Genomic DNA, 13395 nt, shown 5'->3' with positions numbered 1-13395 from the left:
CCCAAAAGGAAAAGTCCTAGGAACATGATAGTCAATAACAAGCGATTCCACATCAGAGAAAAATATTGCAAGTACCCAGAAAGAAGCAGTTCAAGTACCAAGGAACCAGAGCCAGGATTGCAAAAGCCTGGTAGATTCTACTAAAAGCTCAAGGAGATTTTGGAATAGAATATTTCAAAAGGTAACAGAAAAACTACCAATAATATCTTACCTTGCAAAGCTAAATCCTACAATAGGAAAAATAGACCTTTAATGAAACAATCTCTCTTAGATTATCTCCAATTTATCTAATATATAATATATGTTATATATGTGTATATGATATATACATCATATATGCCACATATACATCTATATAAGCACATATACACATATATGTATGTGTAGATAGATAAATCTCTTGTACATAGTTATTTGCATGTTTTGTCTCCCAATAGATCACAAGCTCCTCAAGAGCAGGAACCAACCATATCGTTAGCTTCCTGTTGCTACTACTTACAGCTTCCAAGACCCTACCCTGTGACTTCTTCAAGAAAATAATCCATTTTTGTTGCCCCTGGACATGGAATTTTACAGGCTGTGTGAATCTTCTCTGGTACCACTGGGAGGCAGTGTTGCTGACTTTGCTTGGATTAGGTGTGGAAGTGCCCAAGTGAGGGTATTTTCCTCTTTCCTAGGGGCTATTTTTTAAGACTTTTTTTTTTTAAGTTCTGGGATAGAAGATGTGACTTATTGTAACTTCTCATTGAAGTTCTTAACCACTCATTCTGTTGAAAATGTCAGGGTTTTGCTTAAGTAGATATGTGGGAATTAGGCAGTCAGTCTCCTGTTCAGGTGGTCATCTTGGCCAGAAGTCTTCCGCTCCCTTTTCTATCACAAATTCTAAATGGAATGGTCTCTTCTGGCCAATGTTCTCATCATTTCTACTTCAGCAACCAGTTTTTCCTTCTTCATCAGAATCAGATCCAGAATAACCATTCTCATTATTGACTCTTCAATTTTTGGAGAACAAGATTAACATTAAGATTGTATTATTAGGTACTCTGCTTTTGGCAGACAGAGAGCTATAGCAGATGTCCTTATGATGAAGGCCCCCATTATTACTATGTAATGTTATGCTTGTGATATATTTCCTGGACTCCTTGTCTATCTCTACCTTCTGTCCAGGTGGCCTGTAGTTTACTCCCACAAGGATATCCCTCCATTGACCCTCATCCAAATTCTCCCCCATATTTTCCCTTCCTCCAATTCCTGGATTTCATCATAAGCATATCTTCCTAATATACCATATCATTCCCCAGAATTCCCCCTTTTATCTATTCTGTTCCTTGTGAAAAAAAAAATGTCCTTCCAAGGCATGTTCTATTCATCTTAGTTTACCTCTGAAAGATTTAAATCAAGGAATAAGAAAGTTTAATTCCAACTCACAAGGAGACTGAAGGCCAATCCACACATGGCTGATGTGCTGATTATGGTAGCTACCTACAGATCCTACACACAGTTTGCTCATCATCTCACACTAAAACTACCTATGGACCAAGTGACCCATTAGAGAAGATTCTGATGGGAAGCTATGGCTGGGGGAGATAATCAATTTAACATTACAGTGTGCTAGGCACACTGGCTAGGAGGATTTTGACAGTGTGATGTAATAGAATCTTCTGACATGGAGAGAATCATTTGTCAAAACCTTAAAGAGGAGGATGGTGAAGAATTAGGGAAAGCATTACTCAATCCTCTGACTCTAAAACATCGACTCTTTCCACTAAACCAAGTAATTTATTTAAGTTTATGTGACTGTTAGAACCCTCCATTTAAGAACACAGGGAAGTACGGCATCTAATTCAGTCCAACAAGCATTTATGGAGCCCCTAATGCATGGCAAGCACCATGTTCGGCCCTGGAGATAAAAAGACAAAAAAGCTAGGTGGCATAGTGAATAGAGCACTGGAGTCAGGAGGACATGAGTTCAAATCCAGGCTCAGACTCTTGACACTTAATAGCCATGTGACGTTGGGCAAGTCACTTAACCCCAATTTCTCTGCCTTCCCCCCTCCAAAAAAAAAAAAGACAAACATGAAAATTCTCCTTGACCTTAATTAAGGAGCCCACATTCTTTTGGACTTATTAAAGTAAGATATAACTTCATAGTCAAAATTAAAATGGAGTTCATTTATTTGGAAAATTCATTTCTATGGAACATTTAAATCTCTAGAGAGAATGGATGGCCCATACATAGAAACACTTATAACAAATATGCTCTCTCTGAGGTCTGCCTCTCTCTCCTGTAGTCTATCTTCATCTCCATATATCCTCCCAAGAGAAACAATATTGACAGTAGGGATGTTGCAATAGGATAAGGAGTCCTTCATAATAGAGTAAAGTTCAATTAAGTAGGTAGAAAATTATTCCCTCGACCAACTCTTTGCCACAAGGTAGATTTTCTTGTCCTCCCAAGAGTTTCTACCATTCCATCTCCTTATTCACTCCCATCCCACTTCCCACCCACACTGAAATCCATAACTATTGATAGTTATATAATTTTTATTATTGAATGTTCAATAATAAAATTGGTTTTTGTTGTTCATCTATATAATTTCATATTCATATATATAAGTTCATATATAATAATGTATAAATTCATTATATAATTTTTATTATTGAATGTTCAGTAATAAAATTGGTTCAAAACCTCTATCCGACCTTCCTTGATCTTATATCCTCATCAAAGAGGGTAAAAACTACCAAAACATCTTCCTCAACAATGATAGCTGTTGACTTAGTTTTCTATGGCAGCTTCAATACTAAACAGCAATTCAGTGTTTGCTGCTAAAAATAAAGGAAACTGTATAGGAGAAATGAATATAGGTGAGGAATAACTGGAACCAGCTTTCCCTTCATCGTTTTATCCAGGTGAATTCTTCTGGAATGTAAGCATTTTATGAGAAAGGTATCTGAAAATACAAACTCACAGGGGAATTTGTCTGGAGAACATCATGATTCTTTTCCAGTCTAAAATGTAGAGATTATTAAAATAATCTCTTCTGTTCGAAAGTGTTTTTTTTCTTTAGGTTCAAAACTCTTACCACTTTACTTAATCTCATAGGATCTCTGCAAGATGAAGCAGTCTCCATCTCTGCCCCTACTTACCATGCTACCTTGGCCAGCTCATTGAACTCTTTTGAACACAGAACTGGAGCCAAAGAGTTCAATGAGCTGGCCAAGGTAGTATGGTAAGTAGGGGCAGAGATGGAGAAGGATTCAACTTTCGTATTTCTTAGTGCCATACTTTTCCTGGTAACCTTTGTTTAAATGTACTGTGTTCCAGTTTTCCTTCTAGCAGTTGGCTTGTACTAAATGATAACCATCTTTATAAATGTACATTCAATCTACATGTTTAGAATTCTGGTCCCAACATAATGGTTTGTTTGTTGAATAAACAAACATTAGTTAGTCCTCATCAAGGAGCTTATAACATCAAACTGGATTTTAAAGTAACAATCAGTCTTGAAAACCTAAGAGTAAACATGAGTAAAATTCATCTTACCTTTGATCAGCTAATACTCCCAATTTAGGGGATTATAAATAGTCTGTTAGGTTGGCAGTGGATGGTCAGTACAAACTGAATCTGTCTTTAGACATTAAATGGTTCATGGACTTTTAACATACCCATGGTATCATAATTAAGAATCACAAAAAGAGAGTTTAACCTAATAGAGAACTTTGATTCTGATGTGTGTTCTGACACACATAATCTTCTCCGACAGTTGCAAACACAATTCCTGCACTTATATATTCACTTTTGACAAATAAATGCAACTTATCACTAGCTCAGCACTGACTTTCATCTTGATAAACCAAATAGAGAAGGTGAAAGGAGTATGTGGCCAGGGACATTTCAAAGCCCAGGGAGAAGAAAGACAAACCTTGAATTGACAAAGAAATCTGATTTTGCTTTCCCCCAAAACTCCTGGTTTTCTGTCTGGTAACCATAGCAACCTCAGAAAAGAAAAGGGAAAAAAAAACCCAGTATCTATATATGGCATAGATATGCCGAAGACCATATGGAGCAGTCACTATCTTTATATTTGATGGCATTTTCATATTTAGAGGGTGCCTAGAATTAACAGATCTCACAGTAGCTCCCATGCCAGCCTTGCAGAAGGTTTTCCCATTTCTCCAGCCTCCACCTCTGACTGTGTTTCCATTGTGGGAATTGGAAGAGATGGGAGGGTGGAGAGACCAGGAAAGATTTCTTGAAGAAGGTAGGATTTGAGCTGGCTATTGAAAGAAATCAAGGAAGCCAAGAGGAAGGGACGAGGAAGGAGACCATTACAGAAATCAAAGACAGTGTGACAAAAATTGTCCAAGGAATTGTTCACAATCGAAATGCAGAAATGTGTTTAAAAAAAACCTGTATATAATATGCTCAGAGTCCTAGACCCATAGTATACAAAAACTAGTTGATCGGGAGAGGCAGTCAATAAAGGAAGGAGAAGAGAAAAGCACCAAATGAGATAATATTTTGTAAAGTATTTAGTGCAGTGACTGGCACAGAGTAGGTGTTTAATAAATTCTTGTTTCCTCCATTAAAGCATCTTACAAAATCTCACAAGGACAGGATTGAAAGATGTGACAGAGCATTTAAATAGATTTGGAATTATTTGAACTAATCAAGTAATGTGTCTATACAGTGCAGTTCCCTTATATAATATATATATACATATATATACATATATATATATATATAATCTGTAGTGCAGATCTGTCCTTAGCTCTGTACTGTTCTACATTTTAATCGATGATTTGGAAGAAGCAACAAATTGCTGTTTATGTTTCTTAGACCTTCAGATGACACAAACTACAGAGGACGAGTTAACATATCAGATGACAGAATCTGAAATAAAAAAGCTCTCTTTTCTGGAGAAGATGACCAGAGTAGTGAAAGGAATAGAGACTGTGTCATATGATGATTGGTTGAAGGGACTAAGAATATTCAGCTTTCATAATGGAAGATTTGGGGATGGTGAATACTAATAATCATAAAATTGGGATATTGTTATGTGGAAGAGGAAATCAATTTATTGTGTTTGGACAAAGTGTAAGGAGAAGAAGCTGTGTATAGAAGTTGAAGAGAAACAAAATGAGATTTGATGTAAGGACGACTTCCTAAGGTACGGGTTTGCAGTTGAGATCATGGCTCTCCCATTACTGGAAGTCTTCAAGCAGAGGTAGATGACTGTTTGTTGGGCACTGTTGTCAACGACATCATTGTTTAGGTAGAAGCTGAATTAAATGGTCACTGAAGTCCCTTCCAACTTTGAGATTATCTGATTTTTGTGACATAACAATATTTGATTCATTGAATGCCACAGCATTTTTTTTTGTAAAAAATAAGTAAGGTGAAGTAAAAGAAATCCACACAATAAACATATCCAAAATATATATCTTTTTCTGTACCTCATGTCCACCTTCTCTCTGTCAGGAGATGTATTTGGTTGCTACATTGATCAGACTTCTTAAACCTTTCAAAGTTTTTTTGCTTTACAATGTAGCAGTCCTATAAACTGTTCTCCTGGACCTATTCACTTTGTGCTGTATCAGTTTTGTCATTTCTTATGGAACAATAATATTCTAAAGCGTGCATATACCACAATTTGTTCAGCCATTCCCCATTTGACTAAGAGGAAATGTAAGGCTCCACTTCAGATTCTAATTCTTTATTTTTCTTTTCTTTCCCTTTTAATCCTCCAGTAAGCATCCTTGCTTCCCATTCAAGCACCCATCTTGGTCAGAAGTCAACATTACTTCATTAAATGTTAGATTGCAGGCCTAATGCCTAAGTTTCAGTATGCATGCTTTGTACAATCATTTGTCTTATGTGTTATGGGCTTTGTGGGGGTGGAGAAGCATGGAAATCACATCTTCTAGTAAGCAAAGATGAGTTTTGGAAAGGAGGTAGGATTTCAAGTGGCTGGAAGACTTACTAGGAAGACGCTTTGTCCAGGTTTGATCGAGTGCTCAATAGACATTATTTTAGAATTACTTCATAAGACAGAGGGGGCGGGGGCAGCGCTGTCGGGAGCTGGGTCCCGGGAGCGAGAGCCTGGAGCCAGGGAGCGCCTGGACCCACGGGCCCCCCTCCCAGAGCGGCGATGGTCCCTGCCGGCAGAGGCGGCAGCGCGAGGACGCGGAGCCGCCGCGGGGCCTGGGGCAGGTGGGGGCAGAGGCAAGAGACAGTGTAATGGCAGAGAAGGCACCTGGGGGCATTAGCCCCCTGCAGCAGATGGTGGCATCAGGCACAGAGGCCTTTGTTACCTCTATTTTCATGACCCCGCTGGATGTGGTAAAGGTCCAACTACAGCCCCAGCGCCCTTCTCCCACCAGTGGGCTGGCACAGTCCCAGGGATCCTGGAGCATCCCCTATACTAAATAGAAATGTATGCTTTACTGCAATGGCATTCTAGAGCCCCTCTGTCTTTGTCCGAATGGTTCTCATTGTGCTGTCTGGTACCAACATCCTACCTATTTCACAGGCACCATGGATGACTTTGTGAAGATGACTCGGCACGAGGGTGCCAGGACCCTGTGGAGTGTCCTCCCTACAATTCTAGTGATGACAGTACCTGCCACCGCTATTTACTTTACCACCTATAACCAGCTCAAGGGTTTCTTATGCAGCCGATCTGTGACTTCTGACCTCTATGCACCCATGGTGGCAGGAGCTATGGCCCGATGGGGCACCGTGACTGTGATCAGCCCCCTGGAGCTGGTGAGAACAAAGCTTCAGGCCCAGCATCTGTCCTACCGTGAACTTGGGGACTGTGTCAGGGCAGCTTTGTCACAGGGTGGCTGGCGCTCTCTGTGGCTTGGCTGGGGTGCCACGGCATTGAGGGATGTGCCTTTTTCAGCCCTGTACTGGTTTAACTATGAGTTAGTTGAAACGTGCCTATGTAAGGTGGCAGCCAAGGACCGGACTTCAGTCAGCATCAGCTTTGTGGCTGAAGCTTTCTCAGGAAAAGTGGCTTCTGTGCTCACACTGCCTTTTGGTGAAAACTCAGCGTCAGATGGAGTTGGGAAGTGTGGGAGCCTTAAGAGTAACATCCCCACGTTCTCCTTCCACCTGGCTGATGCTCCGACGAATTCAAGCTGAGTCCGGGGCCAGAGGACTTTTTGCAGGCTTCCTCCCACGGATCATCAAAGCAGCCCCCTCCTGTGCCATCATGATCAGCACCTACGAATTTAGCAAAAAAATTTTTCCAGAGACTGAACCTGGAAAAATGCCCTCGGGGACCCTGGGGGAGATTAGGAGAAAGCAATGGAAGATAACCTCCAGGACCTCCTGAGGAGACCACCTACCACCCTCAGCAGGAAGAGGGGACTTACACCAAACTTTCCTTATCTTGGGGGCTACGGAGCAGAGTGTGATTCTCTATTCTGTATGTCTAAGACTGAGCAAGATGCCCACTCTACCTTCCCTCCTACTGGCACTGTACTGGGAACAAAACTCCCCTCTTTTTCCATGTTTTCTACCCACTTTCCTACAGATCAAATGCCCCCAGGTCTTGGTTCACCCCCTTCTCCTTCCTTAGAAATGGAATCTGCTGTTGTCCCTTTGTTTTTTCCTCTGGACATCTATCTCAGCCCTTGGTCCTGCTTTGCCTTAATCTCCCTCTTGTTGAATCCTTTAGATCCAAAGATGATGTTTTGCTGTAAAAAAAAAAAAAAAGAATTACTTCATAAGACCAGAGATCTATAGCTGGAATGGATCTTAGAGGATATCCGGTTCAACCCCATCTTTTGCAGATGCAGAACCTAAGACTCGTAATGTTTAGGTGCTTTCCCTATAACTTAGTGAGTGCTGGGGCAGGACTTGAATCCTGACTCCATCCTTCATTGCCACTCTGTACTGAGCCGTGCTGAACTATCATCAGTTCTTTGAATTGTTTTTCTGATTTTGAGAACAGGTTTACCCAGAACCAACTGTACTCTCTCACTTAGTTCCTCACATATTCTATCTTCCGAAAAGCCAGCAGCACCCATCTATAAGACGTCCTATTAGGAGTGTGGGCTATGAATTCTATACCCCTGAAGGAGTGACAAATGCTCTAGATCAGATTTTTCTTGTTCATTATTGACAGAGCTCAGGCAATCACAGTTAAGACCTACGAACTAGAAAAATGGATGAGGAGTTAGGATGCTGTTGCAACATGGGGCACACCTACCCCAGCATAAACCTAATAAAAACTTTGTCTCCCCACAGCTGAATTGACTGAGCGGAGGACCCTCTGATTGAGCCAACATTAAATTTCATGCAGATGGACTTAAAATACTGTCCAATTAAAATATGCAAAATTATAGGCCCAGGGAAAGAGGGGAGGCCTACAATACCTAATACAGACATATACCAAAAATCATTCATGCTTCAACACCTAATTCTCCCTAGGCTCCAGAATCCCAGCTTGTAACAGGAATACAGTAATGGCTCTTGCACACACAGGCATTCGTTATTGTTGTCTGTGAGCCATTCAAAATCAAATATTCTCATAACAAGGCATTTGTGGAAAGAGCAGAAAATGCAGAATTCTCATTGGGGGAACAGATGGGATAATTCCCAGACTACGGTGGAATAGGGAATCAGTTTTGGCTGAAACCTATCCATTCACTAGGAAGAATTCAAGACACAACTCTATTTATTCAAAGATTGCCTTCCTGAGGGGTTTATCTTTTCCTGCCTAATTAACTAAAGATAAGGCAATTTTAATTAACACACTAAAAACTTATAGGATAAAGGAATGCCTAAATGAGTACCTAAAGCTTCTTAAATTTATAAATTTACGTGGATGTAGCTGGTGGTGAGCATGTTAAAAACGGAAAAAGTGCTGCATTAGTAGAAAACCTGGGTTTGAATCCCACTTCTGACAGTGATTATATCTGTAATTTTAGGCAGGCAACTTGGCCTCTCGGGAAAGTTGAACTACAAAGCGATATGTTGATTTTGGTGGGAAGCAAAAAATGTACCCAGGGCTAGCAGTACTAATCTTCTCTTTAAATCAACTTTGTAAGTCGTGATATGGAAATAATACAAAAAGCAATTAAGACAAATTTGACCAAATGAGGGAGAGTGAATTATATACCACTGGAAGAGTAAAGGCATTAAATACTATAAAATTGGGTGCCCTGAGGGAAAGCCCCCATTGTTTTGCCCTAGTTTCATCTCTGGTACTAGATGACATTTAAGATCTTCTCCTTCTGTATCTATGTCTATGTCCATAGAAAAATAGAACTATTTAAATCAGGACAGCCTGCTTAGTTACAGTTTGGTAATATATTAGCTTAACAGCTTCCAAGGCCAACCAAATCCAACTCTAGTAATAGATCAGAGAGTACTGTTTAAGTTGGCCACCCAAGAAGATTAACAGCTCCAGGAAGAGGGAAGCTGATAGGAGCTACTGATGTCATCTGTCCCGAGAGTCCATATACATGTTCTGTGGCAGCTCACTAGGTGCAGGCTGCGGGGTAAAGGTGGTCTCTATAAAACTAGGCTGGGAGAATCATGCTGGAAGTCCTACCTCCTGATTATTCTGAATGCCATCTTTGTGATGGATGTTCTCAGCCTCTGAGGTCTACAAGAAACCAACACCTGGGCTATAGCAAACAGAAACAGCCAGACCAGTGCCCGGAAACCACCACCTGAATTTCAAAAGGAGTTCTTTGGTGGGAGGTCATTCCCAAGGTACAAAGACAAAGTTCAGTTTAGCCACAGTTGGGGGTTTCATGCCACTGGAGATGGAGAAACCAAACATCAACTCTTCCCTTTCTAATCCCTTCCTTTCTTGGCTATATTTAGCCTCCTTCCCTTTACCTCTCCAGTATGATAGAAAAGTGTTCCTTAGCTTACCGTTGAATCATTACCTCTGCTTTGCTATATTCAAAATCTTGTCCAGCATGCCTTGATTTTTCTCCCATGTTCATTGGCCTAATATATCCCCTGAAATCTAAACAGGAGCTCCAAATGGCCTAGGAAGTTACTCATTCTATAGTCAAGGAAGAAAAAAAGTCTTCAAAACAATTTTCTAAGGTCATTTGGAGCTCTCACACTAAATAGTGGCACGAATACAAACTCACACAGCTACAATAGATAGCTTTCTAGTCTATCTGATGGCTCCAACCACAAGTTACATTGCATCCTGGCCACATTCTTGGCCTTCTCCTTTCTCCCCACTGCCCACCAACCTCTCTGCTTTATTAAAAACAAAATCAAATCAATACTGCCATTGGTATTACAAAGTTTAAGTTAACAAACTCTCCTATAACTCCACTCATCACCCCCATGATTTCTCAAACTAAAACTCTACTCTCTGACAATTCTCTAACATATATTTTCTCTCCACTTTTAGAACGTAAGCTTCTTGAGAACAGGAACTGTCTTGCTTTTGTATTTATATCCCTAGAACTTAGCACAGTGCTTGACATATAATACATGCTTAATAAATGCTTATTTATTTGTTCATTCAAGGGACAGAAGAGTTGCACACCTGATGGTCCAAGCAACAGGAGAGGGAAGCACAGGAAGATTGTGAGGTGGGCCTCTCAAGGTGAAGGGGGAGGTCAATGAAGGGAAACAGAATCATCTTGCAAGGAGTTAAGAATAGGAAAAGGTGAAGAGGAAACATCATCCTATATTTTAGACTTCCAACTGAGAAACAAGTCAATTATTTTCCCAAACATTGCTGGTTGTGCCATGATGGTTCACAGACAGCAATAAATTCAAGTGAGTTTGCACATCATATGTGTTTAAACATCATGAATCTGGCCATGAATGCCAAAGACCCAAGCTCTATCAATACTATGAGAAATAACTTTGATGAAGATGCAAACCATGACTGAAACTGACGTTTAGACTTGAGAAGTGAAGACAAAAAGAAGAATGATTTTGTCATTCACTACAAATATTAACAGACATCCATATTTACATACATATATATATACAATATATCCCTTATATATGAGACATCTAAGCATAAATTATAAATATATAACATAAAAATATAATATCATCTCAGTGGGTTTTACGGTAATTACATTAATATGTATTGTGCCTTGACCTAGTTATATGTACTTAGAGACACAAGCCTGCACCTTGATTTGACTGAGATAGGCTGAGCTGTAGATCAGAGCTGATGGTCAATGAGAAGGACCAGGAAGGTCAATGGTGAATCAAGGCCACCCTGTCCTTGCATTAGCACAAAAATAGCATGGGAGCACACTTCTCTATAGAGGCATGTGCACAAGCACATGCATGGATACACACAGACACACAGACACACATGCAAACATCAAGCACATAATGAAAAGAAAATGAAAACAACCAAAAGTTATATATTCTGATCCCAAAGCAATAAAGGCAGCCACTGGTGCCAAACTTCACAGCCGTGGGAAGGATGTGGTGAAGCAATCTGTAGACAAGGGCTTTTAGGCTGAGATTCTTAAAAACATAATGCGCTGGCCTCAAAGCCCTGGAAACCAAAGTCCTGTGGAAAATGTCAGCTCTATGAATTGCACATGTGAATATTTGTCTATCTCTAGAGAGCTAGTGTTGCATATTTCTACAATAATGGATCACATTTATATGGCACTTTAAGATTTACAAAGTACTTTTCTCAGAAAAACTCTGTTAAATAGATAGTACAATTGTTTTTATCATCCCAATTGAGGAAAACAAGATCTGAGACATGAAGCGATGTACCCAGGGTCACATAGCTAGTAAATGTCTGAGGCAGAATTTGAACTCATACCCTGTCTCTAAATCCAGCATTCTTTTTGCTCTGCAGATAGACACCTTTGGAGATAGGCATGTTTTCATAATGCCTGTATGACTTTTCAGAGCATGGGAAATATCTGTACTTAATAGTAATTTTAGGACCTATATTTATAGAGAGCTCTAAGGTTTACAAAGTTCTCTGTGTATCTTATTTTGATCCTGGTGATAATTCTGTAAAGTAGATGCTTTTATCTCCATTTTTCAGATGAGGAAACTGAGACTTTGATGGGTTAAGTGACTTCCCCACTAATAATGGAGCAAGATTTAAACCTATGTGTTCCTCATTCTAGATGTGGTATTCCATTCACCATGTCACACTTCATGGAATCATGAAGCCACAAGAACACTTAGGAATGCACAACTGTTCATGAGTATAGGACTCACAGCTATATGAAGAAATTCACGTATACAAAGCCTACCTTGGTTTGAATTACCCATAGCAGCCCTAAGGCCCAACACCAATTTGCCAGAGCTGGGCTGCCCCACATCATTTTGGCATTGTGTACATAGCTTAAGGCAAAGACCAGTGGAAAAAAATCACATCACATTGTAGATGTTTGTTTGCTTTTTCAACTAGGGGAAGCAGACAGCTCTGCAGTTAAGGCATTTCCTTATAATCTCTTCCAGAAGTTGCAGTCTTTTCCAGCAATTCCCTTAATATTTCTTTTTGAATGTATAGATCTCTGATTCTTTTTCTAGGTCATCTTCTAAAAACTTGTTTCAAATCCTAAGAGTATCTTTCTGACAATATCCAAGCACCAGAAGAGAACTCTTCAGATCACCTGGTCCACCCTCCTGCCTTGAGGCCAACTTACACAGATGGGTATTAACTTCATTCTCAAAGATTTACAGACACAGAAATGATGGCTTACTCCTGATGCGATGGGAAACTAGCCCTTCTAACAAATCCAGCTTTTATTTATATTTATTTATATTCCATTAGTCCTTTGCCTTGGGGAGACAGGAGAGTAGAGTAAAAAGCTAACTGAACTATGAGGGAAGAGACCAGGGCCCTATTCCCAATGCAGACTCACCAGCCAGTGATCCTCTCTCTCTCTGGTCCTCACTCCCTCCAGCTTTAGAATCAGAGGGCCCAGCAGAGCCAGGCACAAGATTCCGTGATCCTTTTGCATTGCCTGCCTGTCAGGGAGGGTTACACTGCAGGGACCTATCAGGGCTCTCCTGATGCTGCAGCTGTGAGAGTCGTGCTCACAAAAGGGAGACAAAGTAAGAGGCCGTGCGATTGCTGAGCCACGCTTGGTGTTCTTTGGAGAAGAGTGAATAGCAAGAGAAATGCTGTTTGTACCAAAGACAGACAAATGTCTGCATCTGTCAAGAAGGGACAAAGGTAGATTCTTCAGGCGGGACACTGGCAACATCAACTTCATTCCTTAGCAAAGTACTGTGATGTGTTTCATTAAGAGGATAGTTTATGAACATTTAGAAGAGGAATAAATAAGCATGATGCCCAGTGGACAGAATCCTGGACGTAGAGTAAAGAAGACCTGCGTTTAATTCTGGCTTTACACATTTAGTACCTGTGAGACCCTGGGAGAGTACTTTAGCTACCT

The 13395-nt window shown here is 40.3% G+C and overlaps 1 pseudogene; it reads left to right on the top strand.

Annotated features, from left to right (window-relative positions):
• The first annotated feature begins 5686 nt into the window (after positions 1–5686).
• Positions 5687–7732, top strand: LOC138164238 (mitochondrial glutathione transporter SLC25A39 pseudogene; annotated as a pseudogene).
• Positions 7733–13395: the final 5663 nt, after the last annotated feature.

The sequence above is a fragment of the Petaurus breviceps genome, unplaced genomic scaffold (assembly GCF_028583685.1).
Source record: "Petaurus breviceps papuanus isolate PSGF00001 unplaced genomic scaffold, PetGlider_PUasm1.0 189, whole genome shotgun sequence".
NCBI lineage: Eukaryota > Metazoa > Chordata > Mammalia > Diprotodontia > Petauridae > Petaurus > Petaurus breviceps.
The sequence above is the reverse complement of the archived record's forward strand: the minus strand, read 5'-3'. Positions and strand labels throughout refer to the sequence as shown.